Source organism: Pleurodeles waltl, chromosome 7 (genome assembly GCF_031143425.1).
Source record: "Pleurodeles waltl isolate 20211129_DDA chromosome 7, aPleWal1.hap1.20221129, whole genome shotgun sequence".
NCBI classification, from domain to species: domain Eukaryota; kingdom Metazoa; phylum Chordata; class Amphibia; order Caudata; family Salamandridae; genus Pleurodeles; species Pleurodeles waltl.
Window position 1 is genome coordinate 896,580,053 of NC_090446.1, and position 27,772 is coordinate 896,607,824.

Genomic DNA, 27,772 nt, shown 5'->3' on the forward strand with positions numbered 1-27,772 from the left:
CACCTCAGTTTCCATCATCCCTCAAGACAGCTAGATCTCCATGTCCCGCTCCCTCGCCCACAGACCCTACATCTACCGCAGCAGAAGTGGAGTACACTCCTCCTTCTGCCTGGTGGCCAAACCATGGAACAGACCCCCCTGCAGCTACAGACCTCCTCCTTTCTACTGAAATTCTGAAGAGCATTGAAGATCTGGCTATTCAATCGAATCCTCAAGCCTCAGCACCTGGATATCCCCTGGGTGATTAGCCGTACTTTATAAATCCATTGATTGATTGAAGAGCTGTTAAATTATGCATTCACAAGTTAACACTGGGATGTGACAGCGCAGTATATTCAGAAAGCATCAAAAGGGTACCTGGTCCCCCCCACAGGTGGGGCTGAGGATATTCTGGGGAAAGTTTCTTCTTTTCATTGGGATTCTTACTCCAATTTTCAGGTTTCACCTGCAACAGCATACTGCATACGCTCTCACTTGTGAGAGGTATTCTATACAACAAGGGGACTGCAGCCCGCCCCTACTTAACATTTGTTGGCTTCAGTGTCACTATTGTTTGCTGCCTTCTAATCAGCCAGTGTCAGCTGGTCTCACTTCTACTTTTTTTGGCTACAGCATGGACCAGGTATTGATTGCATCAACTTGATTGCTGTCTTTCTGCTGATCGTGCTGTGACTGAGGTACTACTTTTATTTGTCCTTCTTCCCTGTTGAACCTCTTGCCATTTGTAGCTATGTTTTATTATGCCACATGCACATCAAAGAATCCTTTTTTATCTTTGAAATGTCTGTTTATTGTGACCACAGATGTTATCTGCTTTTATTATGACAAGAGATGTTATCTGCTTTCAAATGTATTTTCACTACGAGAAAGACATGGGCGCAATCGCTTTCTTTATGTGATAGGAATTTTTGTCAAATGTCATATTTTTTATCTTTTGCACACATGGGGAGATTAACTGAATTGCTCAAAATCACAGGGGTGTTGTGCAGATACCTAATAAGCATTGGCAAAACCAATAGGTCTTGCCTTTGCTGTTGTCTCAGCCACTGCCTTTTGTTCATGCTGTATAGCATGGGATTTGCCAACTGTGGCAATGATTTGTAGTCATCCTGTATATCAGTCTGGCTGCTGTGCACCATGACTAAAAAGAATAATAATTAAAAAAGGACTATAATGCATCCAGTGCTAATTCACTTTAAAATAAAAGCATATTAGCCCTGTCTACATTATAGCACTTTTTAAAATGTGCTTTAGTTAAACTACAACGCAACCAGTCTGCTACACAGCATGACTGGAAAACATTGTCAAATTCTACTTTCATAGGTGAGACCTATTGACTTTGTCAATGCTTCTTATGCTCTGACGTTTTGTTGAAGTCTGAGTTGCTAAGAACAGAGCTTTAGAGGGACGGCGACTTGCTTGGAGGATTCAGCTGCATAAGTCAGTAGGAGCAAAAATCCAATACGTTAATTGAATGTACTGTAGCATAACATCACCAAACCTCTCAGCAAGAATCATAAGACATCTTAAAACCAGCAGACAGCAGTGAACGATTTTAATAAACTGTATAATGTCAGGAGATAATCCCTGCCCCTTGATAACACGACATCTCAGGAGTGCCTTCTTCTTACCAAAACTCCCATGTCAGGAAACCACCGACCTACTCCACCCTGGGTCCGGAGACTAGTTTTAAATAATTTGACCTCCTTGCTATTCACATTTTGGGGTCTAGCGCCTTCTTTTATTTGATTCTAGCTGCTATATTTATGCCGTGAAGTGTTGCTTCTGCCCTGCTCATTTCTTATGGGACACGGTAACAGGCCGAACCTTTTGAATTACGGACTGTGCGTGCACAGTCTGACTTGAAACACAATCCGAATTATGATTTTTGTTGTTGAATTTTACAATATAAATGAACAGTGTCCTCTATTAGGGTTACGGTGTATCAATGGAAAACAAATAAAAGCACGATGCATTTATTCAAATTGAGTTTAATGTTTGAGGGTGACGTTGAATATGAACCAGTTTGACGCCCATTTAGAGAGTCTTCTATCGAGGATAGAAAGGCAAGCCCTGGAAACATCTTTACCAATTGAAAATCCTTTTGCACCAGACTTTTAAGGAAGTTGTTTCTCTAATAACTCAAAAGAAAATGTGAAGGTTGCTGGTTCCTCATCTGAACTCTAGTTGTCATGGAACTAATTAATACGATTAAGCACCTCAAGACTATGCAACCAAATTGATTGTTATGAGTTGTAGAGGCCATCGCGAATTCTGGATCGTCTGGGTTCAGGGAAGCTGCTTCAGCATTGAGAAGTGGATCACAGTTCCAATGGATGCCAGTCTCTGGCTAGGTAAGTGAAATGTGTGTTAGGTCCCAGAGGTCTGGGTTGCTGCTTTCATTACTCTTTGTGTAGACGCTGGCTCTCTACATAGTGTATAAAAATGATGTGCACTGTGCACAGTCCAAGCAACTCAACCTTTGTTTACAGAGGTAAAAACTAGACCACCTAATGCTCTAATTTTTATGATAGCTTGGTCGAGCAGTTTGGCCAATCTTGCAGAAGTGCTAAGCATTTGCTGTACTCACAGTATCACTAAATGTGGACACACACTCAAAAGAATAACTCAAGATCAATTTAGAAAAATACTTCAAATTTTTATAATTTTTTTAAGACCAATATCATCAAAATCAAGTAAGTACTTTTGTAAGTTATGATTTTTCAAAGTTCAGAAAAAAAGTGTGTTATGCGTAATTAAACTCCATGGGAATCAATGGGAGAAAACTTTTAAAATGCAAATAAAATCAGCCAATGCATTTACCAATGTCTTCTTTCGTTTTTAGGTGGAGGACGTTGTGCTGTCTTGTGAACCAGCTGGGAACATTCAGCGGCTCTCGGTTTCAGCAGGAGCAGCTGCTAAAAAGTCCTTGGAGCTGATGCAGGACCACTGCAATGGACCACTTGGAAAAGCACTGCACAAGCAGACTTCATGGTGAGTCTGGTGGAGCCCCATGGAGTGTCGAAGTTGCAAGGGGTGGGGGACCTCTAGGCATAGCTGGTTCTCAGGGTCCACGGAGGTTGGGTGCACAGCAGAAAGGGAGCCAAGAGCTGTGCGCAAAGGTGCCCTTGGAAATAGGAGACAGGTCACTTTGAGGGTGAATTGCAGGTCAACAGGGCCACTCTGGGGGTGGTTCTTATGTGTCCTGAAGTCCCTCAACTGTAGCTTGCTTCTGGTCCTTTGAGAGTCTGTAATGAACTTTTCTTCTGGTTGTCTGGAGTTGGGGGTCCAGTACCCCAGGCTATTACATGGTTCAGCCATAAACTTGGCACACTTGCAGGATTTGTCCTCTGGGTGCACTCGGTGGAATTTGTTCTGACTGCTCTGTCTGCTTCCTTGGTCAGCGGCCTGTCAGTGAACTGGACTTCACTGGTCTTCGCTTCTTTGTTGTCGGGAGTGATGCCTTCACTCTGGAGAGAGGTCTTTGGTGATATTCAGAAGGGTGGAGGACCTCTGGGCTTTGTAGAGTCCATCGGGTGTCAATGCAACCCCTTAGCGGCGATTGTTGAGTTTTGGGTGCAGTAGGCAGGGTTTGGCGCCTTTTTCTTTGTGCAGCAGGATTGCATATTTGACCCTCGGTCTCCTTTGTTGCTAGCTTTCTTGTGTCTTTGTAATGTGATCTGAAGGTCTAGAGGTGCCTACAAAATACTGCATTTAATGGGTGTTTGTAGGAGTCCCTAGTAGTGACCAATGGGTCATCTAACTTAGGGTGTCTACACCCACTATGTGACCACTTCCTGTGGGCAGAGGTCACTTCATTATCCCTGATTGGCTATTTTCCTATCATGTAATATGGAGGGAAATTAAATGGAAGGGTCACCTCGCATGCAACACATTAGGGGCGGTGCAGGCTGGGGGTGGCCACTCTTCCTGTCCTTTGTGCATTTTCCTGGGAGTCGACTTTCAATGGTGGCAAGCTCTTTGAAGCTCGCTGGCAGGGCAGTGCACATTCCTGGGGGAGGAGGTGTAACACCTCTTCCCAGGAAGGGCTTTGTTTTCTGAACTCAGAGAGCAAAGACTCTCACCCCAGGGTTCCAGAATCTTTTCTGGTGCTGGCAGGCTGGTTGTGACTGGCCAGCAACCATGCAAGGGTTACTTAGCCTTGCAGGGGTCACCTCTAAGGTGGCCCCTGAGTAAATTATACAATAAATCCAATACTGGTACCAGGTTAGATTTATTTTTTCAGTTGTATGACACCAAACAACCCAGGGTTCAAAGTGGCCATCATGTAGCTGTGAAACACATAATGACCTGTGTCCAGCACATGCATTGAAAGTGGCTGCTCTGTTGACATGGTTATCCCCCACTTGTTGCCTGATGTATGATGTAGCCTAGAAATTGTAGTGCCCAGGGCATGCTAACCAGGTTCCCTTGCCCAGAGCTCTTTCCCTAAAACTGGTGTGATGCATTGACACAATTGGATAAAACTTTAACTACCACTTTAGTCCCCAATAAAAGGTACATTGGTACCATGGGCATGGGGTACTAAGGGTAGGTCCCTAAGGGCAGCAGCACAGATTGTGCCACCCGCTAAGGCCATGCACCCAGATACACCCAGTCCTACCATTGTAGGCTGAGTACTCTGGGGCAAACCTAAAACACAAACTCGACATGGCACACTGCCTGTGTGCCCTGTCCACCATACACTGCATACACTATGGGTACGACATCCCTCTGGTAGGCCTTCCAGCCCTGTGGCAGGGTCACCATCTTACATGTGATGGCATAGCTGCATTAACAATATGCCCCCACTGTGTCCTTGCCAAACCTGGGACATAGTGAGTGAACAGAGCAGCCAACTTTATACATGTGCTGGACACTGGTCAATATGAGTTTCCCTGCAACATGATGGCCACTCTGAACCCTAGGTCGTTTGGTATCAAACAACTCAGAATGATAAGTCCAAACTGTAACCAGTATTGGATTTATTACTAAATGTACCCAGAGGTCACCTTAGAGGTGCCCTCTGCAAAAGCTAACTACCCTGGCAATAGTTGCTGACTGGTCCTCTCCAGCCTACCATTGCCACACACCAATCGGCAACCTTGGGGTGGGTAGATTCTTCTCCTTGGGTTGCAGAGCAAAGCACTTCTTGTGTGGAGGTGCTAACACCCCCGCCATCAGGAATGTGAACTGCCTCGGTGGTAAGCTTCAAATAGCTTACCGTCTTTGAAACTCGACCCCCAGGCCTGATGCTAGCAGTAGATGGTCACCCCTGTTGCAAACCCCCACTTTTGGCAGGTGCAACAGGGGGAAAATACACAAAGATTAGGAGCAGTGGCCCCACCTGGCATGCACCACCTTTAAGGTGTTGACCACAAGGTGACACTTAATTTCACTTTCCTCCATCTTAGGTGGAGAAAACATAGCCAACCAGGTATAGGGAAGTGACCCCCTCCCCATAGGAAGTGGCCACTTAGTGGGTGTAGCCACCCTAAGGTAGATGACCCATTGGTCACTATCAGGTTTCCCCTAAAATGCACACTAAATACAATATTTAGTGGGCATCAATAGACCAGGAAATCAGATTTGAAGGGCAAACGAAGACCAGCACCAAGAAGATCCAAAGCACGAGAACTGTTGACCTTCTGCAACAAAGAAAATGTGCCAAACCTTGCCTGCCCCCCTCAGGACCTGACAATCGTCGCTGAGGAGCTGCTGGACCACTGGAAAAACTCTAAAGAACCCCAGAGGACCTCCAGGCTTTCAAAAGCACCATAGAACTCTCTCCAGAGTAGAGGTACTGCCCTAAAAACAGCAAGAAACCAACAACCCAGTGAGGGTCACTTCACTAACCAGCCACTAACTTCCAAACCAGATGCTACAGCTGGACCCAACTACACACTGACAACTGCAAGGACAATTCCTGTCTGTGTGCCAAGTTTGGTGGCACTGCACCCTCCAGAAGCCAAACCATACCAATACCCTAGGTATTGGTTAGCTATCATCAGACATCCAGAAAAACAGCCCACCTGGGGCTGCAAAAGGACCAGGAGGAAGCCCCAGTTGAGGAGATTCAGGAACACCCTAGACCTCCCACCAGAATGTCCCCGTTGTCCTGCAAATGACCCCTGAACCAACTTAATTCCTGCTCCTCCGGGCATCCTTACACATAGCTCCTGAGTCACCGATTCGCTCTGCACCCGGCCGTCCTGTGCGCTGCCCCAAAGAACCTGCTGTGCCCTAAGGGTCCTCCACCCTTTGTGACCTCAACACTCCAATGTGACCCCAATGAACCATCTTTAAACTTACCTGTGCAGGCTTTTCCAAGTGGCCCCCAGCAGTGGCCCTGCACTAGTTCCAGAGAACTTCTCCCACTGCTCCCTCCAGAACTGGGAGCTGTCTGAACTTCTCCAGCTGGCACAGTGTGCCCACTGACAACCTCGACTAACCTGTAAAAGAAGAACTGGGTAAACCAACTGTACGAATGTATACGTATTATCAAATGTGATCTTCCATTGATTCCCATGGTGCGTAAGTACGCACAAAAAGGCTATTTTTATTAAAACTCTTTGCTCGAAAAGTATTTTACCAATTTTGATAATTTGGGGCTAGATGTAGCAAAGCTTTTTGCATTCGCAAACAGTGCGAATCGCAAAATTCGACCATTTGCAAATGCAAAAATGCATTTCAAGATTTATGACAGGCATTCACAGTACAATTTCAAGGAATCACTAAAATAACAATTCCCTGAAATTGCGACTCCATTTAGGGAATCGCAAATTGTGATTCTCTGAAAAGGAAATCGCAAATCGGGAATTCCTATATGCGATTTCCAAAGCACATGTATCATGCATTTTCGAAATGCGAATTGGACATTTAGGAATTGCAATTACCACCAAAGCCAACTTGGTGGTAACCATGTGCAATTTGAAAAATGCATTAAAAGTGCATTTTTTTTTTTAAATGACATGTAGCGCACACATGCCCCTATGGCATGTGTGTGCTTCACATGTCCACTGATATTTTTAGGGGTGCATCAAAGGGGGCCTCAGGCGCCCAGCAACCTGGGATTTGCATTACTTAATTTGCAAATTCCCAACAGGAATTTGCAAATTCGGAAATGCTAAACCATTTGCACCTATGGGCCTATAGGCCCATAAGGATCAATGGAGTCCCATATCCTAATTGCAATTCAGTAATAGCGAATGCGACTTTTAAGGAATAGCTATTACCGAATCGCAATTTTCATACATCCTATTTTGCATTTCTTAAATAGCGATTTCTTAAAAATCGCTATTTAGGAAATGCAAACCGGGCTAATGATACATCTAGCCCTTGGTCTTAAACATTACATAAAAACCTGAAGTATTTTTATAAATTTTTCTCAAGTTATTCCTTTGAGTGTTTGTGTTGCAAGATTGATGCTGTGAGTACAACAAATCCTTTGCAATTCTCCAAGATTGACCTAACTGCTCGACCAAGCTACCTTAAAAATTAGAGCATTAGGTGATCTAGGGCCAGATGTAGCAAAGGGTTTTACCCATTTTGTGTCTATGGGAAAATGTGTTCGTACATATGGCCCCTAGTTTTTACCCCTGTAAACCAAAGTGTGGTTGCCTGGACCCCCTGCAAAGTGTGCCAAGCTTTGCACACTACAGAGAGGGCTAGCCTCCTACAGAGGTATCCAGGAATGTCATGGACTACAATGAGGTCCAGTCCTTAAGGCTCCATCAGAAACCGTGAAGGCAAAGTACAGCATGAGACAAGGGAGAAAGTTCTATATCACAACTGAAAGTGGCAGAACCCAGATGGAGAAAAAAATTAAACACTTTGATCACCTATTTTATCACCTAGGTTACCACAAAACCATACAGTCAAACTTCTCATTGACATCATGATCAAATGATCGCCCTGCAGCACTAGTGAGTGCCATTTAATCTGTACCCCCAAGCGGAGAAGGAACTGAAGCAACTAGAGACTATGGATATGGACTTAGCACACAGTTTTCCAAGCAAGGTGGATTTGTCATGAGCAGATAAAAGATTCAGGCGCAGCCTGGGGAGAGAGAAAGCCAAGCTGATCTGGAAAGCATAGTTTTCATTCTGATAGTATCACCACCTTGTTTTTGCTGCACCCACCCAATCACCATCAATCCACGTCCCCACATTATATAGAAACTGACTAACAGTAAATCACACCATATAAACGTAATTACTCTCTCACACCCTAAGAAACCTCAAGCTGCCCCATGTTAACACTATAATCTGTTCTGCTTATTTTCACATGCATTCTGGAACATGCAATTTTCATTTTGTTCATTACCAATACAATTGTTCACATTTCTGACTGCAAAGAAAAATACAAGTTTCATTAGCTCTGTTACAACTGGCACATGTAATGTAATACCTTTACTCGGTCACCTACTATTTTGAGAATAATACAACATTTGAAAGAAACAGCAGTGTGTAGGCATGGGTTTGCAGAGATATATCCACTATCGAAACTCTCCATCGTAGTGGTTGACACCTCGGGTGACGAAATTTACCTTTACTACTTGAAAATAGCAAATAGATATGGTCCAAGTCTCTAATATGGTGATATAGGAATTTCACAAAGTACTGCATATGCAAGTCCTGCCACATTTTACATATGCTAGTCCTGTCACATTGTGCACATCTATCTTCTTGATTGTGCACTTGCCGACCCTGTTGCATTGGGCACAACAGGTCCCTACTGTGGAGACCTAGGCCATGTCGCAATGTATTAGAAAAGCCACTTCTATATTGATGTAGGTCATGTCAGAATGTGCAAATCACTAAAGGGACAAATCTCAAGACAAACTATGCAGGTCACCGTAGCTTTTAATGCAGGTCTTATCATGACTGTATTCATACAAATTTAAGAATAAAGCGCTTATCACAGATTTTCTAGTCGCTGAAGGCAAATGTATGCCTCCAAATACAATAGGTTGGTTGATTGGACTTGTGGTGGATGGAAAGATGGCGGGTTGTGGTTTATTGCAAAGTTGAGGAATGATGCAGCTTATGGCTTTGGACCTTCGTCCAGGGAGATGAAGGTGGTTCATTCTCCTAGCTTCCACTAGGGCTCATGTCAACCGGGCTACTCCACTGCCAATTACCCCAAATTAAGCTTCTTTACAACCTCTGTTCCCTGCAGAAATTTATCGCGGATAAACTTGAAGGAATTTGTGCGGGGTAGAATGGACCTGGTAGGACAATAATTTCAGACAACATGGAACAGCGCATTGGAGCACAAATGGTGTGTGCAACGACTTCTGGTAATTCTGTTGAGGGCCTTTGTCTCATGCCCAGTCTAATTTGTGTCAAAAGATGGAAATCGAGCACTGAAAACTTGAAAAAATGATGGGGGAGGTGTTTCGTTTACAGATTTTTACAATGTTGCTCTGGGTATTGGAGCCCTGGAAAGTTGTGTTGAACCCCATCCAAAGACAGGAGACTCTTGTAAAGAAGAAGGCATATGTGGCATCCTGGTCCCAGCTAAAAGGTTAGGTTCGTACCGGGATGGAGGAACTGGTGTACCAAGAAGAGGGACTGACAGGGAGGGATGGGGCCAGACACTTGTCGGGTGACCTACTGAGCCACTCCCCTCTTGCTGAAGACATCTCTGTCCAAGTGGCTTTGCACAGGATCATATCTCGAGCACCAGGCAGCTCTACAGCTCCACCAGCGCCGCTTGCATCTTGCTGCCCGCCAGCCAGTGCTTCCTGGGGGGCGCAGGGTGAAGATGGATGAAACCGAGATTTATCGTCCAAACCAGTTCTTCCTTGCTTCTGCTGGAAGGCTTCGTCTTTCAGCAGGAAAATCTGACTCGGCGTTTCCCCTGTCCTATATCTTAACGCTGATTGTCTCATAATTTAAAGCCTTAATGGGTAGAAAGTCATCAGTCCTGTAGAACGCAATTAATCCAGCGACGATAGATGACTCGCTCAAATATAGAAGCTGATCAATTATTCAAAGGCGTCCACAAACAAATCAGCCTAATGGCTGTAGTCTTGCTAAGCTCCCCACTGTTGAAGCAGGCAGCAGAGAGAGCCACGGCACGAGCCACTGCCTCCAGCCACGGACGCCAGAGGTAGACTCGAAATATGACCCTTTGACAAGGCTGAACCCAACGCCAGCCAGGACCATGAGCCAGCAACAGTGCTGGAAACAGAAAAAATACCCTGGGTGCCGCTAACTGGGGGAAGATGGCGCGGTGGCATTGTATCAGTCCTATGAATAGCTTGGTGGGCTATTCCCTCACTGAAAACATCTGTACGTTTTCTGCAAGGCACCAGTTTCAATCGCTTGAAGGTTTTGAGTGGATGTTTCTCTTCTTGTAAAACTGATCATAGGTACTATTCTGTTGGGTAGTAAATAACACCAGTTATTTAGGGCCTTTGAACAATTCGGTTTGTACTATGTGCAGCTTAACTGGTACTTTTTACTGTAGTTCCAGCCTTATGCCTACAAACCTCACATGTAGGGCACATATAGACCTACACAGTGAAAACACATCAGAGATTTAGAAAGTGAACACACTTTCATGCCTTGTTTTATGTATCAGGCAATGCGTAAAGTGACGTGCAGAGTGCATTTGTGTTCCCCTGAAGTGCTGATAGGTCTGTATATGAGGTGAGGTGGTGTCCAGCTGTGACACTTTAACTTCTGACACCTCTTGTCAGCTAGAACACAACTCTGACAAAAGGGCATCACTTCAATTAAGTGTGTTTATTGTTTTCCACGATGCTCATAGACATTTTGAGATGTTTGTACTTTAATGTATGAAGCAAGTGCATATCTTTGTATATGTGTTAGAACATCTCTAGAACACTGTGGCTTTCTTTCTCCTGTACCCCACCAAGAATGTCACTAGTAAAAACATGCAGTGAAAAGAATAATAAACACAGCCTTACATGTTAAAAGGATTATCAAGTTGGCAAACGAAATTGTCTGTCATGTTTGCACTTCAACACACAGGAGATGCTTCAAGACTAATACAAAAAGCACTATTTTGAATTATTCACCTTAACTCCATCAAGGATGCATAAGGGGCCGCAGCATCCCAGGCACCCCTACATCCAGTGGCACGGACTGGCATGATCATTAGACCTTGCTTTCTATGAAGAGAAAGCAGCACATTTGTGTCCCACTCTCAGCCAGAAGCTCCACCCAGCCAGATATAGTGCTTCCGCAGCTGCGCCAGTTTGACCGGTTCTCTGCAGAGCGTTGAGCACAGGAGTGGCTCGTGGGGCTTTGTCGGGGCGGGGTGGCGCAGCATGCGGGGGAGGGCCGGGTTGCTGTGGGAGGGCAAATAAATGTTAAAAAATTAATCACTTACCTGCTTCTCCCCCGCCGCAGCCACCTCGCCACTCCTCTCCTGCTCTGCAGGCACAGGCTCCCAGCCTGCCCTGCAGCCAGTCATGACACTGCCCAAAGCCTCGTCAGGATTGGCTGGGAGCACCCAGCTAGGGCGCTCCCAGGCAGACTGGGAGCCTGTGCAGGCTCTCTCCAGCCCAGCAACTATGTTGTTGGGCTGGAGAGACCCTTCTGCGCATGTATGTTTGGCCTGCCTGAGACAGCCGGCTGAACACACAAGCGCATGGAGGGGAGTGCTCTGTGCACTCCCTTAAGTGCTCATCACCCCTAATGTCAAAATGATAAAAAACCTAGTTTATTATCGTTTTGTAGAAAACGTTTTGCAGCTGCTGCTGCTGGCGGAGGGGAGACACTCCTCCACCATAGCAGAGGAGCCGTGTCTGGTTGAGCATGGAGGGAAAGGAAGCCCATCTTCTGATGCCTCGAGGGAACTGTTTTCCTCAGGACAAAGATGTGGCTAGCCTTTAATCTATTCCTATCTATGATCCTTGACAAATGAGATGAGAAGAGTGGCACATGAAAAACATCTTATCCTTCCAACTACCCATGGATGCAAGTTAACATACATTGAGATGGATGGAGGATGTGCCGTGCTCATCACTTTGTGGAGAGGTGTCAGTACACTGCACTGGTTTACAGTAGGAACAAGTCAATGAGGGTGAAACTCTATAATATATAACTCTATGATATAAACCCATATAAGAGTAGCTGCTGGAACCATAGTCAAACCATTTCCCAATCCATGGCATCGCTGGCCACAAACACGGGAAAAGCTGAGACTGTTGGTTAAATGGCTCATCTATTTAAACACTCATTGCTGACAACTGGTGCGGTGTGAAGGTCACACGTTCAAATCCTACCAGTAGAAGCTCCGACTTTCATCTTTATTAAGTTTATTAATCGAGTACCATTACATTTGGGTGTTATTAACACTGTTATTTGCAGTATTTCGAAGTTGTAAAAGTTGCATTACTAATTCCTACTGAAAAAACAAGTGCCTATTATGAGCCAGTTATGAGCATCACTGTCAGTCAATGACATCAATCAGACACAAAACAAAGAGACCTGAGATTATCGATGGAGGGAATGGCATGATGAGGCAATGAGAAAGAGGCTAGTCTTGTTCTTTTCTGGAAACCCCTTTTGGTATTTCGAGCAGTGTCATAATAGGAAACTGGTGCCATCGAACACCAGAACTTAACATATTAAAATTAACTTTCAAATGTAAGACCCTTTAAAGAAAATGTTTAAAGCAAAGCTAAATGAGAAACAAAGCTAAATCCTGATTGAACTCTGCATATTTGTGTAAAGTGGACTTAGGACCTGCAAGTGACTGGACAGCAAAAAAGTAACATCATTGCTACCTAGAGTCAGGATTTCGGCAGAGAAGGGAGTAGTGAACGGTTACAGAGATGCTCCCTGAAAGGGAGACCTGCTACAACCTGCTTTTGTACTATCACGTCAGATGGGAACCATAAAATGACCCAGTTTAGATAGGGAAAGGGCTTGAATTCTTGGAAGACAGGACAGTGGCACCTGAGAGCAACTTGACTTGTAACCTCAACGGAGCAGGGAACTTCCTATTGTGGGATTTCACTTCCGGGTCAATATTAGCAGAGCATAATACAGGGAGTGCAGAATTATTAGGCAAGTTGTATTTTTGAGGATTAATTTTATTATTGAACAACAACCATGTTCTCAATGAACCCAAAAAACTCATTAATATCAAAGCTGAATATTTTTGGAAGTAGTTTTTAGTTTGTTTTTAGTTTTAGCTATGTTAGGGGGATATCTGTGTGTGCAGGTGACTATTACTGTGCATAATTATTAGGCAACTTAACAAAAAACAAATATATACCCATTTCAATTATTTATTATTACCAGTGAAACCAATATAACATCTCAACATTCACAAATATACATGTCTGACATTCAAAAACAAAACAAAAACAAATCAGTGACCAATATAGCCACCTTTCTTTGCAAGGACACTCAAAAGCCTGCCATCCATGGATTCTGTCAGTGTTTTGATCTGTTCACCATCAACATTGCGTGCAGCAGCAACCACAGCCTCCCAGACACTGTTCAGAGAGGTGTACTGTTTTCCCTCCTTGTAAATCTCACATTTGATGATGGACCACAGGTTCTCAATGGGGTTCAGATCAGGTGAACAAGGAGGCCATGTCATTAGATTTCCTTCTTTTATACCCTTTCTTGCCAGCCACGCTGTGGAGTACTTGGACGCGTGTGATGGAGCATTGTCCTGCATGAAAATCATGTTTTTCTTGAAGGATGCAGACTTCTTCCTGTACCACTGCTTGAAGAAGGTGTCTACCAGGAACTGGCAGTAGGACTGGGAGTTGAGCTTGACTCCATCCTCAACCCGAAAAGGCCCCACAAGCTCATCTTTGATGATACCAGCCCAAACCAGTACTCCACCTCCACCTTGCTGTCGTCTGAGTCGGACTGGAGCTCTCTGCCCTTTACCAATCCAGCCACGGGCCCATCCATCTGGCCCATCAAGACTCACTCTCATTTCATCAGTCCATAAAACCTTAGAAAATCAGTCTTGAGATATTTCTTGGCCCAGTCTTGATGTTTCAGCTTGTGTGTCTTGTTCAGTGGTGGTCGTCTTTCAGCCTTTCTTACCTTGGCCATGTCTCTGAGTATTGCACACCTTGTGCTTTTGGGCACTCCAGTGATGTTGCAGCTCTGAAATATGGCCAAACTGGTGGCAAGTGGCATCGTGGCAGCTGCACGCTTGACTTTTCTCAGTTCATGGGCAGTTATTTTGCGCCTTGGTTTTTCCACACGCTTCTTGCGACCCTGTTGACTATTTTGAATGAAACGCTTGATTGTTCGATGATCACGCTTCAGAAGCTTTGCAATTTTAAGAGTGCTGCATCCCTCTGCAAGATATCTCACTATTTTTGACTTTTCTGAGCCTGTCAAGTCCTTCTTTTGACCCATTTTGCCAAAGGAAAGGAAGTTGCCTAATAATTATGCACACCTGATATAGGGTGGTGATGTCATTAGACCACACCCCTTCTCATTACAGAGATGCACATCACCTAATATGCTTAATTGGTAGTAGGCTTTCGAGCCTATACAGCTTGGAGTAAGACAACATGCATAAAGAGGATGATGTGGTCAAAATACTCATTTGCCTAATAATTCTGCACTCCCTGTACACTGAACTCCAATATTGGCTCTGTGTCTGGCAACATCTCAAAGTTATACTGGCTCTCCAAACTCGCACAAGTACCGGGCCTTGGGTCCCATCACTCTTCTGGTTTTCCTGCTTCAGGTATCCATTTTGAGTAAATCTCTGCCTGTTTGTCTAGTGCTTTTTCTCAGTTTGTTTGGTTTTGTCCTCTTTCTAGCTGCTCTTTCTAGCTGTTGTTGTTTAAAGACACCCCTGGGATATCCTGATCGACATCTGGTGTTGTCATAATTTCCACCGCTTTAGGGCGGGTAAAGAATTTCACCTCGACACTGAAAGGCGTTACACCGTATAAATGGGCACTGCTTGCACCAATAACTACTTTCTGAGACTCAGAATCCACCCTACAGTCCTCGATCTATTTTGAGGCCTGTTGGAGGTGAGGGTTTGTTATTTACGATCGGTCTCTCGTCCAGAAACTCATAAATTGTGGGCTTATTCCTAGATGGTCGTACTGTCACTGCATTACAGGACCAGAGCACAAAGGCTATTTGTGGCCCAAAAACATAACCTGCGAACTTTGTTTCCTGTGAGGGAAGATAGTTCCCCCCCAGCAGTGCACCTACAGTGTAAGCTCTTTATCAGCTACACAGGTCACCAGAGCTTTGCAGCTAAACACTAATGTGGGCAAGATCTGCATTACTACAGTATTGAGAAAGCTGGGAGAATCTCGACATTACTCTCCATTGTTAAACCTAGAAAACAATACGCACTGCTGCAATATTTTAGATATTGATCAAAACCTTCATTATTGAATAATTGAAGAGATAAGGCGCAAGGTTGTGAAATTAGGAATTACTGTGAAAATGGGAGAAATGCGTGCATCACTGTCAGTGAGTTGTATGTAAGAGAACAGATTCTCTTGATGTGTGCTAGTTAACACGTTATTTCACTGTCTGGCTCTAACCCCTTTTAATGCCAAGGCCGGACTGGCTATACGGGTATTGGGCATTTCCCCGGAGACTGGAAGAGAGGGAGGGTAGTTTTGTAGCAGTGGATTAGTCTAATAGCACTAGAGAGATCCTTGTATATCCCACAGTTTTCAGGCAGTACTAAAAGTACCAAGGTAACTGTGGTGATTAATGTACCTGCTAGAGAGAGATTAGGGTTTTTTCTAGTGGCAGTTTTGACTCATCTAAGGGATCACAGAGGGTAATATGCCGCTGCAAAGAACATGTACTATGCAGATCACAGAACAGTGTTTCATGTGCATAACTCAGTGGGATACTGCTTTTGTTACAGGGCTCCTTTTATTACTGTGCAGTTCATACATTACAATCATAATCTAGCACAGTGAGCTATGAACTGTTATCAAAGAGCTGTATGCAGACTGCATGGTACAGGATAGAAGGTTATGTTGTTCCCAATTTTTTATTATCCTAATTTTGCTAAAAAGAGTATATTTGGGTAGAAATAAATAGTTATTAATAAAGACATCCATAACCACTGTGTTATGTTCTGAATCCTCAGTTTATGCTTCTACAGACCAAGCACTCTTAAACAATGCCTACCAGTATGGATGACGTGAATCCTACACGGCGTAGTCCCCTTTGTCTTATAAAACATTTTCTACACACTGATTTACACACGTATAATTCATTGTCTCTTTACCTGTATGATGTAAAGCTCTCCATCACCCTATGCTGTTAAGAGAGCCACTATAAAACAAATGAAATACATGTGAGAGAGAGGCTATGGAGAGATTAGTCACTGTTAGAGGAGGGTGGCGAAGAATCGTTGAAATCATTGAAGAGCCCCAGTAAAGATTGCTGTATCCTGGTGCACTGTAAGGTCATCATTTACCATGCTTTAAAAACTAATACAATTGAATATGTAATGAAAAATGGGTTGTACAATATACAGTTTTTGCCAGTTTTCTCGGTGGGAGAGAATCCCCCAAGCTCCACTGTAGTGGTTAGACTTGCTCTATATGAAAAATGTGCCAGGGTTCCCTGTCTGGCCCTGCTTTACGCCCTTGAAGCCTATGTTATTGGGCTTGAGATGCTGGCTGTGTGTGTTTCTAAAGTTCCAGTATCCTATTATGTTTTTTGCAGAAAATAATTAGTGGAGAGGATTTCCTCCCATGTGAAGATCCACTTTAAATCATGTCCAACTTTGACTAATATCATCTTGTCACGGAAAAACTAAACCATCGGACACAACCTTTCTTCAAAAATTTCTTTGAGTACTGACAGTTGCCACCCATGTAAAATTAACTTTAAAAACTGAGCCATCTGCCACATTTGCCTTGCTTGCGTTAAGACCGGCGAAAATCTGACTGTGCCACTAAGCGCTACACACACTATGTGTGGTGATGTCATCTCAATCCTAAAAATGCATCATGACGTTTTTGCTAAAGAAACCAAGGAAGACTCTGGTAAACGTCAAGCTCATTTTCAGGCAATACTGTTCGGCAAAAATCGAGAAGCAGTGATTATTACTCAGTCCTTCATCTTGAAACATATTCGCCGTGACAGGCTTAAAAAAATGTATAGGACTGGTTGGGTGAAACTTATGTGGTTCAAGTTACTCTTGTCGCATCCCCCTGACAAAACGGGTACCCTTACACTACGAGGATACCTATTCACCTGTAGGGCGCTCAAGGTCCCGCCCTCCACTGATCCATTTTACTACTTTCATTAGCAGCGTCTGGGACCCTTCTCGACAACCACTACATTGTCTTTCATGTTAGTAAGAACTACAAAAGTAATTATAGTTAAGTTGAAGGTGGAATCTATGGATGCGTAGAGGCCCCCAATTACCGGAAAGCTTATTTTATCAGTGTGCAACCATTTCTCATCAGCGTTAACTCAGCCAAAAATAATCATACAATCCATTTTTTTTCAAAATAGCAGAGCGTGAAACTATCTTTTTCCATTCCTATGCATGTCAAAAAGTCTGTCTCTTCTCTTTAATAACAAACCTGACAAAGTATTTGCATGCGGTATATTCATATATATTTGCATGTGGCTTCACATTCCCTCAGGCAAAAAACTTCTGTTTTTAGAGCTACACCGGGTGAACTATTTATGTCTTCATGTGTTACATCCGCCAAACTTTCACTCACTTTAATGCCCTCGCATTGCTTTGGGATTGAGCCCAAGCAATGCAAGTTGAAATCACAAACTTTATGGTCTAAGGGGCATATATAAGAAAAGTGGCGCTGCACTATGTGCAGCGCCACTTTTCTTGCGCCCTTTATTCTGCCCCACTACCGCCACCATGTGTGCACCGTATTTAAAATATGGCGCACCATGGCACGGGGTAGGGAGCAATAGCGTCATTTTTCATGATGCTATTGATGTACTCTGCAGGAGTAGCGCCAAAATATCGGCGCGACTCCTGCAGAGTACATAGGGGCCCATTATAAATAATGGAAGCCCCCTTTAATGCCTGCTCTGAGCAGGCATTAAAAGTGCCGTGAAAAATGACACAAGGAAATCTTTTGGATTTACTTGCGCCGTGTTTTAGGCCCTTCTAACGTGGGAATGCTCCCTTTGCATACATTATGCCTGGCACAGGCATAATGTAGCACAAAGGGTTACAAAGTGGCGCAATGCATGCATTGAACCACTTTGTAAATATGGCGCAAGGATTTTGGCCATGTTGGGTTACATTAACGTTAACAAAAATGACGCTAATGTGGCACAGGTGGCGGTAGGGGCTTACAAATATCCCTCTGAATTTCTTGGAAGTAGATGTAACTGGGCCTAAAGTGGATTCAGTCCCAGTTAAGGAATGAAGTAGATGGGGCAGAGTGTCAGTCGATTCTTCCCCTGAAAGGTAAGCATGGATGATGCGCTGTCAGTCTCATGTCATCTTACATAAACAGGTTCTGACCCTGCCTGTTAATCTCCTAAGGTCATTGGTCTGTTGGGACATCTGACCTTTTCCTTACAGGCCAGCCCTGCTCTCCAACTTCCATTACCTTAGTTTTTATAGAATTTATTGTTTTTGATCCGGATATCACCAGGGGTGCATTTTAAGGAGGCCACTGTGCATTAGTGGTCGGTCTGAAACCAAAGGGTCACACTTCAGTTGCAACCTACCACTGTTTCCTCAATCTGGGCATACTGGTGCCCAGATGAACTTGCCCATGCTTGGACCGGAGCTACAATATTTGCAAATGTACATCTTGACTCACCATAGACTTTCTACCATATGTCAATCTCTCCTGTGATATTCTCACCATCAGAAAACCTCTCCTTTCTGCCCACCCATCTAGCAATCTGCTTTCTTGACCAAATCCTCCATCACTTCTATCATCATCCTGAGGTCTGTTACTCTTCCAGCTCTTATGAGTGATTAACCAGAGAGAAATGCCCTTTTAACATGTCTCCGTGTACCCTCACCCAAACTATTCAGGTTGCAAAACCTTACCACCTCTCTTTGAAACCTTTCTCATGCCCTATTGATGGCTGGAAGTTTCCCCACCTGCCTCCATACTCTTCAGTGTCGAATCTGTATCCAAAATATTCTCGCCGCCTGACAGTTACTCCAAATCTCTGACAGATGGCTCGCTATTTGTTTAGTGAGCTCCAAATTTCTAGTCCGAGTAAGGTAATTTTCACTCAAATCTATGTCTAATAATATTGGTTGTAATCTTTTCCATTTACGTCCAACATCAGCAACAATTGACTCCATCTCATGCCTGTGATCCTAGACCAATAAAGCTCAGATTCATCGTCGGACAAAGACAACTGCTTTGCACACTAGCATGCACTCATGAGTGCTTCACAATGAAAAGACCACAGATCCTTCCTTCCAGTTTTTTGCACTATTCCAGTTCGTTCCTTGCATAACAAAAATCATCCAATAATTTCCTTTTTCTCCTCACTTTATCACTTGCCTGAAACATAAATATATGCTGTTTGTCTTTCGCTATTCCATGTTATTTTCCGCAGACATGCCTAATCTTTGGCCCCATGTTTTTGTCCTTGCCAGAATGAATGTGACCCATGCTCTTTCAGATCCTACCTCCTTTATAACACTTTCTGATCTCTCAAGGCCTAACCACAAATCAACCATACGTCAGTTCAAGTTTGCGGCTTCTTCGTCTCTCCTGACCAATTACTCCTCTCTAAATGGCACATGGCACATCACCTTGTCTCATGAGTGCCTTAACTCCACATAGCCCTCCTTGCTCCTTGGATCAGACTGGCCCTTTCGATACACTAAAATCAACCATCCGCAAAAAGTGGATTTGCATATTGACGTGAAAAGCAATCCCACCCTGCTAGGACAGTATATTTTTTCGCCTTTTCCAATATTAGCCACAATAGTCTACTGCTATTGATTTCTTCCAGTCCATTTCCTCTTAGTCTTGACAAGCCTTCCAACATTATTGAAAAATTGGTTCAACAGATTTGCACCAAATTTGGCTAAAAGTTAGAACTATACTCAGAAAGGTGGCTTTTCATTATTTGGTGTAAGTCTGTTCAGTCTTTTCCAAGAAATGTGCATTTAAAGAGGTATTAGGGGTGCACTTGAAAGGGTTACAATTGGGTATATGTGGGCGATTTGGTGGCTGTACCGAAATTTTGCAAAATAGGGCCGTCTGATTTTCCCAGAAAGCACTTTCCCATGTGAGCCATTTCCTTGTTGCAGGACTGATTTCCTGTGCTGGCGAGGAACCACGAAGCAGACAATGAGGGTGGGCAAGAGTGGCTGGGGAGCATACGGAAAACAGAGGACAAGTGGGAGGAGCTTCGATAACACAAGCACAATGGAAACCAGGCTAGAGAGGTGGGGGAAGCAAGCTGATACCTGAGCACGGGAGGGATGGGGAGCACACAGTCAATGAATGTCAGGTTGGAGTGGATAGGGCAGCACATGGACAACAGAGGGTAAATAGGTGGGGCTGGGGCAGCAAGCTGATGCCAGAGAGTGGAAGGGAGGGGATAGGAAAGCACATGACAACAGAGAATGGGCAGCAATAATCTGGGGCAGCACACGCACAACGGAGGGTGAGCAGGAGCGGCTGAGTGAGCTGGGTGACAGCAGAGGGTGGGCAGGAAGGAATGGGGAGCACACAGACAATGGGCTGGTGGGAGGGGCTGGGACAGCAGAGGTACAATAGAGGACAGGTGGGAAGGGTTGGGGCAGCACATGGACAACGCAGGGCTGGGGAAGCTGACAATGGTGGATGGGTGAGAGGGCTGAGGGAAGCACATGGACAGCAAAGGGCAGGTGGGAGGGGATTGGACAGCAAGCTGATAACAGAAGGTGGGCAAAAGGAGGGGCCGGGAGAGGGAGCTGACAATGGAAGTGGGGCTGGATGGGGCACAGAGACAATCGAGGGAGGGTGAAATGGCTGGAGTGGCACTGAACAATGTAGGGTGGGTAGGAGGGGCTGAGGCTGCAAGATGACAACAGAGGGTGGGAGGGAGAGGCTTGGGAAAAGAGCTGGGGCAGCAAACTGACTACAGAAGGCAGGAGGTTGATGTTATTTCAGAGGTATCAGTGATGTCATCAATAATGTAATCTAATATATTCTGAGTTATATAAAACGTGAGGTCACAACCAGTGAGTGACAGGAGTGCTACTTATAGTTAGTTCCGCAAATTGTAACTGGTGAATTTAATTTGTTTGTTTTTAAACATTAGTGTTTATATTTGCTTTTTATCAGTGCATGTGTGTGTGTGTGTATCATCAAGATACACATATATGGAGTTAAGTATAGCACTAACCTGTATTAGCTATATATACTTATATGTCGATATTTTGGTCCTCAATATTCTGGCTGCAATATTGAGCTTGAAGGATCTCGACTGCATGTTTTATTATTTGCTGCCTTCAAAAAGTCCCAGATGGACTGAAACATGTGTCAACTGATTTCTCACTAATCCCAGACTATTGCATCAGGATCCACCTTCGATTATCTACGATGCTACTGAGAAGGGCTTTTCAGCCTACGGGATTAGTACAGTAGTCAGGTTTGTCTCTGATTTCAAACTACTGCTTCAAGATCGATTTTCCAATTATCCATGACACGATTGATAAGGACTTAGCAGCCTACGGGCTCCTAGCATTAAAACTGTTTCATTTATAACCGACTGAAAGTACGACATTACTTAGCCTGAAATCAGTGCGTTTGCGAATGTTGTATGAAACAGCATCTGCACTGAAAAATGTGATACGCACAACCTTATGTTTGATTTATCGCTATGTAATAAATGTAAACAGCTTAACATTCTCGCACCTTGTTATATCCACTTGTTTGCTTATCAAAAATTGAGTAGCGTGATATCTTATCCTCTAGTTCACATTGTTTGTTGTTAATTGCCTGTCCTACATGGTTCACTGGTGCACGAAAGGCCTTGTGTTTAATGCATGCTAAATAAAACTTGAAATATAAAGTAATTTAATACTGTTTTCTTCAACACCTTATCAGCTGAGAGCATGGTTTATTAAAATATAGCAATTTCTTTTGAAGAAGTAAACATGCATTGGCAAAGCCAATAGGTAATGAAGCCAGTGTCTAAAGGTTGTGTGTATATAATTGCTAAAAATAATTAAAAAAAAGACCAATGGAAACGTAAAAAAATGAAGTAAAAGCAAAATGAAAGCAGAGGTTGGCTCACTAGCCTTGACAATGAAGAGTACTTCTTTTTATGCAGGAATACGCAAGCAAAATGTAGTCACTCACAGTGAAGAGAGTCAGTGCCTGAAGTGAACCGACTCATTGTCCCAAACTGTATACTGTGGTGGGTGGAAGCAAAAGGCGAAGGAAACTTGAACACATCAATGGATGTAGATCGCTGACCGAAATTCCCTGTACAAATATTTATATATTTTATATTATCGTGATTTTATGTCAAACAGAAGAAAGCATCATGACTGGATACCTTCTATGGCTTATTTAGTCCTTCAGTGACCTCTTCCCGCAAACCCACATGACTGAAAATGCCTTCTTAGAGTCCCAATGGCAGAATCTTCTATGTTACCAGTCACATATCTGGACAAATACAAGGTACATTCATCGTCCTACAGATAGACAGCCCTGGTCAACCAGGATAAAGATATGTTCAAAAACATTCAGTGAAAACACTGAGGCCTTTCCACCAGTATGGTTCCACCCAGACTACTCCAGCTTTACAGAGATATGACGTGCATCTGACTATTATCAGAACATTGGCTCACTGAATTAAATAAGGACCAATATATGAGACTTTAACATTTGTCACATGAAAGTATTTGGTACGCTCAGGTGATCCTTTATAAGTAACAGGAGTGTAGAAAATTGGGGAACTCGCGAAACACATAATGCAATTTACTGATGCTATGTATCCACTACCCATATTCCCGCACTAAACGATTTTTTGGGGAGCGTGGAGGAGTCACGACTCAGGGGCACCTCCGATCACCACTTATATGACTCCGCTAAACTAAACAAAAAACCTGGAGCGGACAATCAGAAACAGTGAAGCATTCCAGAGTGTCAAATTCGAGGGAATTTAACCTAACCTGCACACGTTTGCCCACAGTATATTTCACTTGGTCAATTGCTAAAAATATCTTTACCAAGTTGAGAAGGTTTAGTATTAGTCTTGATAAAATAGAGTTGTTGAACTGATCCCTTATTTAAATCTCATTCAAATCTATTTCTGAAAACTGAGGGCGTATCTATCAAAGATGCAGAAGGTGCAGTGGCGCCTAGAAGCCCCACTGACCCCAGATATGGCAGTCTTTTTTACTTCTCACACAATGATCACAGGTTTTCAGTTTCCGGCGGATGTTACTTTTGCTACGTCACTGCAAAAAACAGACCTGTTTTTACCCACAATGCGTAGTTCTGGATGGGGTGTTTCCCAGTCTAGGTGTAGTGCGGGTCCGGTGTCTGCCCAGACGGCTGGAGAGCTGCTTCTCCGTCCTGCCCCGCTTTCATCCCAGCATGCCCCGGGCCAGGCTGCGGGTGTCCGCCCCCATCCTCTGCCAACCACCAGCACTTCCCTCGCATCTGTTTGTTTGACACTCTCGAGGGGTGGTGAAGGGCAGTCGCTCATTTAGAAACTCTTAGCTTTAATAATGCACAGGGTAAGTGGTAGTTTTAATGAAAAGATGATGAGAAACAAACCTTTGGAGAGAGGGGAATAAAATCGCCCAATTAATCTCTATCTGCCTCGGAAAAGCAAATTAAGAAAAGGGAAAAACGCAGAATGAAATTAATGAAGCTATGTGTGGTGTGACAGAAGACCGTGTTGCTACAAAGGACTTCACTTTCGGACAATGTCCAATCTTTATGTATTTTGCAGACAATGGAAATATGCCATATTTTCTTCGATTCTCCACTCACAGATATTGGATCTTTCATTGCACATCCAGGTTAAAGAGAGTCATGCGTGTGCCTCCGCAAAGAGAGAGAAAGAAAGACAGTGTGTGTGTGTGTGTGTCCCTGACCAGTGTGCTCTTCATTCTGATCCCTGTCGTTTCTGAGACAGAGTACTTGACTTGTGCTTGAGACCGATGAAGACTCCCTTCTTAATCTTCCAGACCTCGAATCTCTGATCATTTACCAGACTATGCTTTAACATATTGCTGATGTGTTGTTAATGCACCTCGCATAGCTATTGGCTTCCACTTCTATGTCATGGAGGTCCTCAACTTCTAAAATATGAACAATGGAAATGGATAGCTCTTCAAACACGGAAGGGCTTACACTTTCTTAGGAAAGGAATGCTATCCATGCCTCTTAAACATCTGCAGTTGTTTTTCCTATCATTAGGGTTGGTGCTGGTCAAGAAGAACATGGCCATGGAAAGGCTTGATATATTTAAAATGGGTGCTGGATAAAGAGATGACCAGAGAAGAAATCTCTGACTCTTGGTGGAATGAAAACCTGCAGCAGGAGATAAATGAACAATTAAACTCTTAATGAGAGGTAGAAGCTAATTTGCCAAAGTCACCACATTGTATACACAAAGTGGGTTACTTTAGCTTTGTGAACCTTTTAAATTAAAGATGATATCCAAGCAGAGAAAGAATATTGGTTAATGAGGTGATGAACTAATAGTATGCTAGTGCTAGTGTCCCCTGCAAATTATGGGCCTTATTTAGATCTTGGCAGAGTGGAATACTCCATCATAAACATGATGGATACCCAGTCCGCCATATTACGATCCCGTAATATCCTGTGGATATCGTATTATGGCGGACGGGATATCTGTCAGGTTTGTGAGGGAGAAACCCCTCCACCAAGATCCAAATCAGGCCTTATGTTTTTTTTCTTTTCTGAAGGTATTGAAGTGAATTGTAAAGTTTAATGCTAATAAAATAATTACAAAAATATAATTTATTCCCTGGGTTTAATCGTCAGATCTGTAAGACAAACCCACAACAATGTTTACTCACAAATAATATACTCTAATTGCTGAAACGTTTGCTGTACAAATATTGTTCTTGAGCTAAACAACATTGTGAACTGTTTAGTAAGCACAGAACTCTGTGAAAATGACCCTGGGAAAAATGTTGTTAAATAATCTTTGAGATGATTTGGGTACCTGCAAAAATGTGGGCTTGAATCAAATTTAACAGGAAAAGAATTGAGGCACAAAAACATTGCATACTCATTTTTTAGGACCAGGACTTATGCTTTTTACCATTAGACTTTGACCTAAAGCAAGAGACAGAAAAGTAGAAAAGGGGGAAAGGACAAAGAGAAAGACAGGAAAATCTGTGCTTAAATGGAGCCAGTGGTTCCCGGTGGGGCCCCTAGGTACTCATTTGGGGACCAGTATTTATTTATCCTCATTAGACAGTGATGGAGAGCATGGGAGGAGTAAAAACACACAAAGGGGAAAGGAGGAGAAAGGGAAAGAAGGAAAAATGTTCACAAAGGAAGAAAGCAAGAATCTGCACGAGTGAGGTTGGAAATTTCTGGTAGTAGATGAAAGAAGACTGAGGTGGAATTAAGGCAATACATTTGGCCAGTTGACCTTTATTAGCACCGGTTGCAGGCTTCTGATCAGAGCTTTGGTCATCAGCATCTATTCTTTTACGAATTAAGCACTGGATAGTGACAAAGGGAGAACACATGGGTTAAAAAGTGAGAAGGGAAGGAGAGTGTTCCATGGTGTAAGAAAAAGGAATGGGGTGAAATCCAGATTAAAGAGCTCTGATATTCAGCAACAGCATTTGTAAGGGTGAGTGGTGGACTTTGAAAAAAAACTTTGGGCTCCTGCAGTTATTGGTTTACAAATTAAACGCTGAATTGCATTAATATGGTGTGCTGGTCCTAGAGCAGGCACGAACTCGCACCTGCAATGGGCCCAGCACAGCACCATAAGTGAGATTGGTGATTTGAAAATACGGTTCCACAATTCATTGTATGGAGACCAGTCTGGTTTTGTTGAGGGCATGGGGATACCCACCCAGGATGATGCGCTGTGTGATGTCGCTTATCATCATAGCGCCTGTATCCCAGAGGCTACACCCACACCCTCACCCAGTCCATGTAAGGGTATGTAAGTAACCACACATAGAGGAAATACTGATACCACACTTTGTAGTTGGTAAAACATTGCTGCAGGTAAATTAAAACTTAAACACAGTAATGGGTTACCTTATGGGCGATCCAAGGGCAGCCAGCCATCGTAGGATTTAATCTGCCTGCCCAATTGGTCAGTGAAATAATTTCTACCCTTCACCTGTGGTTCAAAAATAGCACTGGGACAAAGTTGTTCCCTTATTTGCATGGAGTCATGCCACAATGCAAACAAATGAACCCCGCCTTGGGAACATGAGGGTGCAAAACGTGCTCCTGCTTGATTCAGATTACATAAATCGCTGCAAATGCCTTTTCTGCAATACCGCCTGCCTCTGAGGTTCACAAAATGAGCACATAAGTCAATTAAGCCACAGGGGCACTTTGTGTAATAGGTCCTGGGGTAAGGAGGTGTCCTTTTTTCCTCTCACCAGAGCAAAAACCCATATGGCAGAAGGGGTATCATGCAGACACAGGCTTGCACATGCTTAAAGGAAGCTCACTCGAGCAGGGGGGCTGCATAAGGGTACTAGATATCCGATTGGACAGCTTGTAGCAACCACTGCATGGTGCCCCTGCTGTGTTGTCAGTGTACAAGCCGAACTCCTGGGATCGGGAATGGGGTTTGGTGGACATGTGGAGAGCTACATTTCCATCGATGTGGGGGCACTCTTTTTTTCATCACCACACATAACCAGTAAACAAGAATTTTGAAGTCCTTATGCTCCCTGCACCAACAGGGCACTTATGCAGGAGCAAAAAGGACAACCAGAAAACAAGTGCCTGCCAGGAACAGGCGATCTCCATGTGCACTGGCAGTGGGGGTGGAGACAGGAAACCTCAAAAATGGGCTACTCTCAAACATGACACCCGCACTTCAGAAATACACAGGAGGAGTTGCACCACGACAGGGGACAGGTGAGGTATGGGCCGGACACTGCCCCCTGCGAGAAAGGAGAGGTGCACCAGTCCTTCCATTAAGGGTTAGTTTTAGTGCTAGATGCGTGGACTCCCTGTCTGAAACCTATTTCTATATAGGGGATAGCTTTTTATAGATTGCTATTTCCAATTGAAACAACCCCGCCCTTATGTTAACCCCTTCGCTGCCAGGCCTTTTCCCCCTCCTGTGCCGAGCCTTTTTTTTGGCTATTTGGGGAAGTTCGCGCTTAGGCCCTAATAACTTTTTGTTCACATAAGCTACCCACGCCAAATTTGCGTCCTTTTTTTCCAACATCCTAAGGATTCTAGAGTTTGTGGGTTCCCAAGAAATTAGCCAAAATGCAGTGAAAATTTCGTTTTTTTCAAAACAATTGGAAAAAGGGGCTGCAGAAGAAGGCTTGTGGTTTTTTCCCTGAAATGGCATCAACAAAGGGTTTGCGGTGCTAATCACCAGCTTCCCAGCTTTCAGGAACAGGCAGACTTGAATCAGAAAACCCAATTTTTCAACACAATTTTGGCATTTTACTGGGACATACCCCATTTTTACGATGTTTTGTGCTTTCAGCCTCCTTCCAGTCAGTGACAGAAATGGGCATGAAACCAATGCTGGATCCCAGCAACTGCAACATTTCTGAAAAGTAGACACAATTCTGAATTCAGCAATGGGTAATTTGTGTAGATCCTACAAGGGTTTCCTACAGAAAATAACAACTGAAAAAATAAATA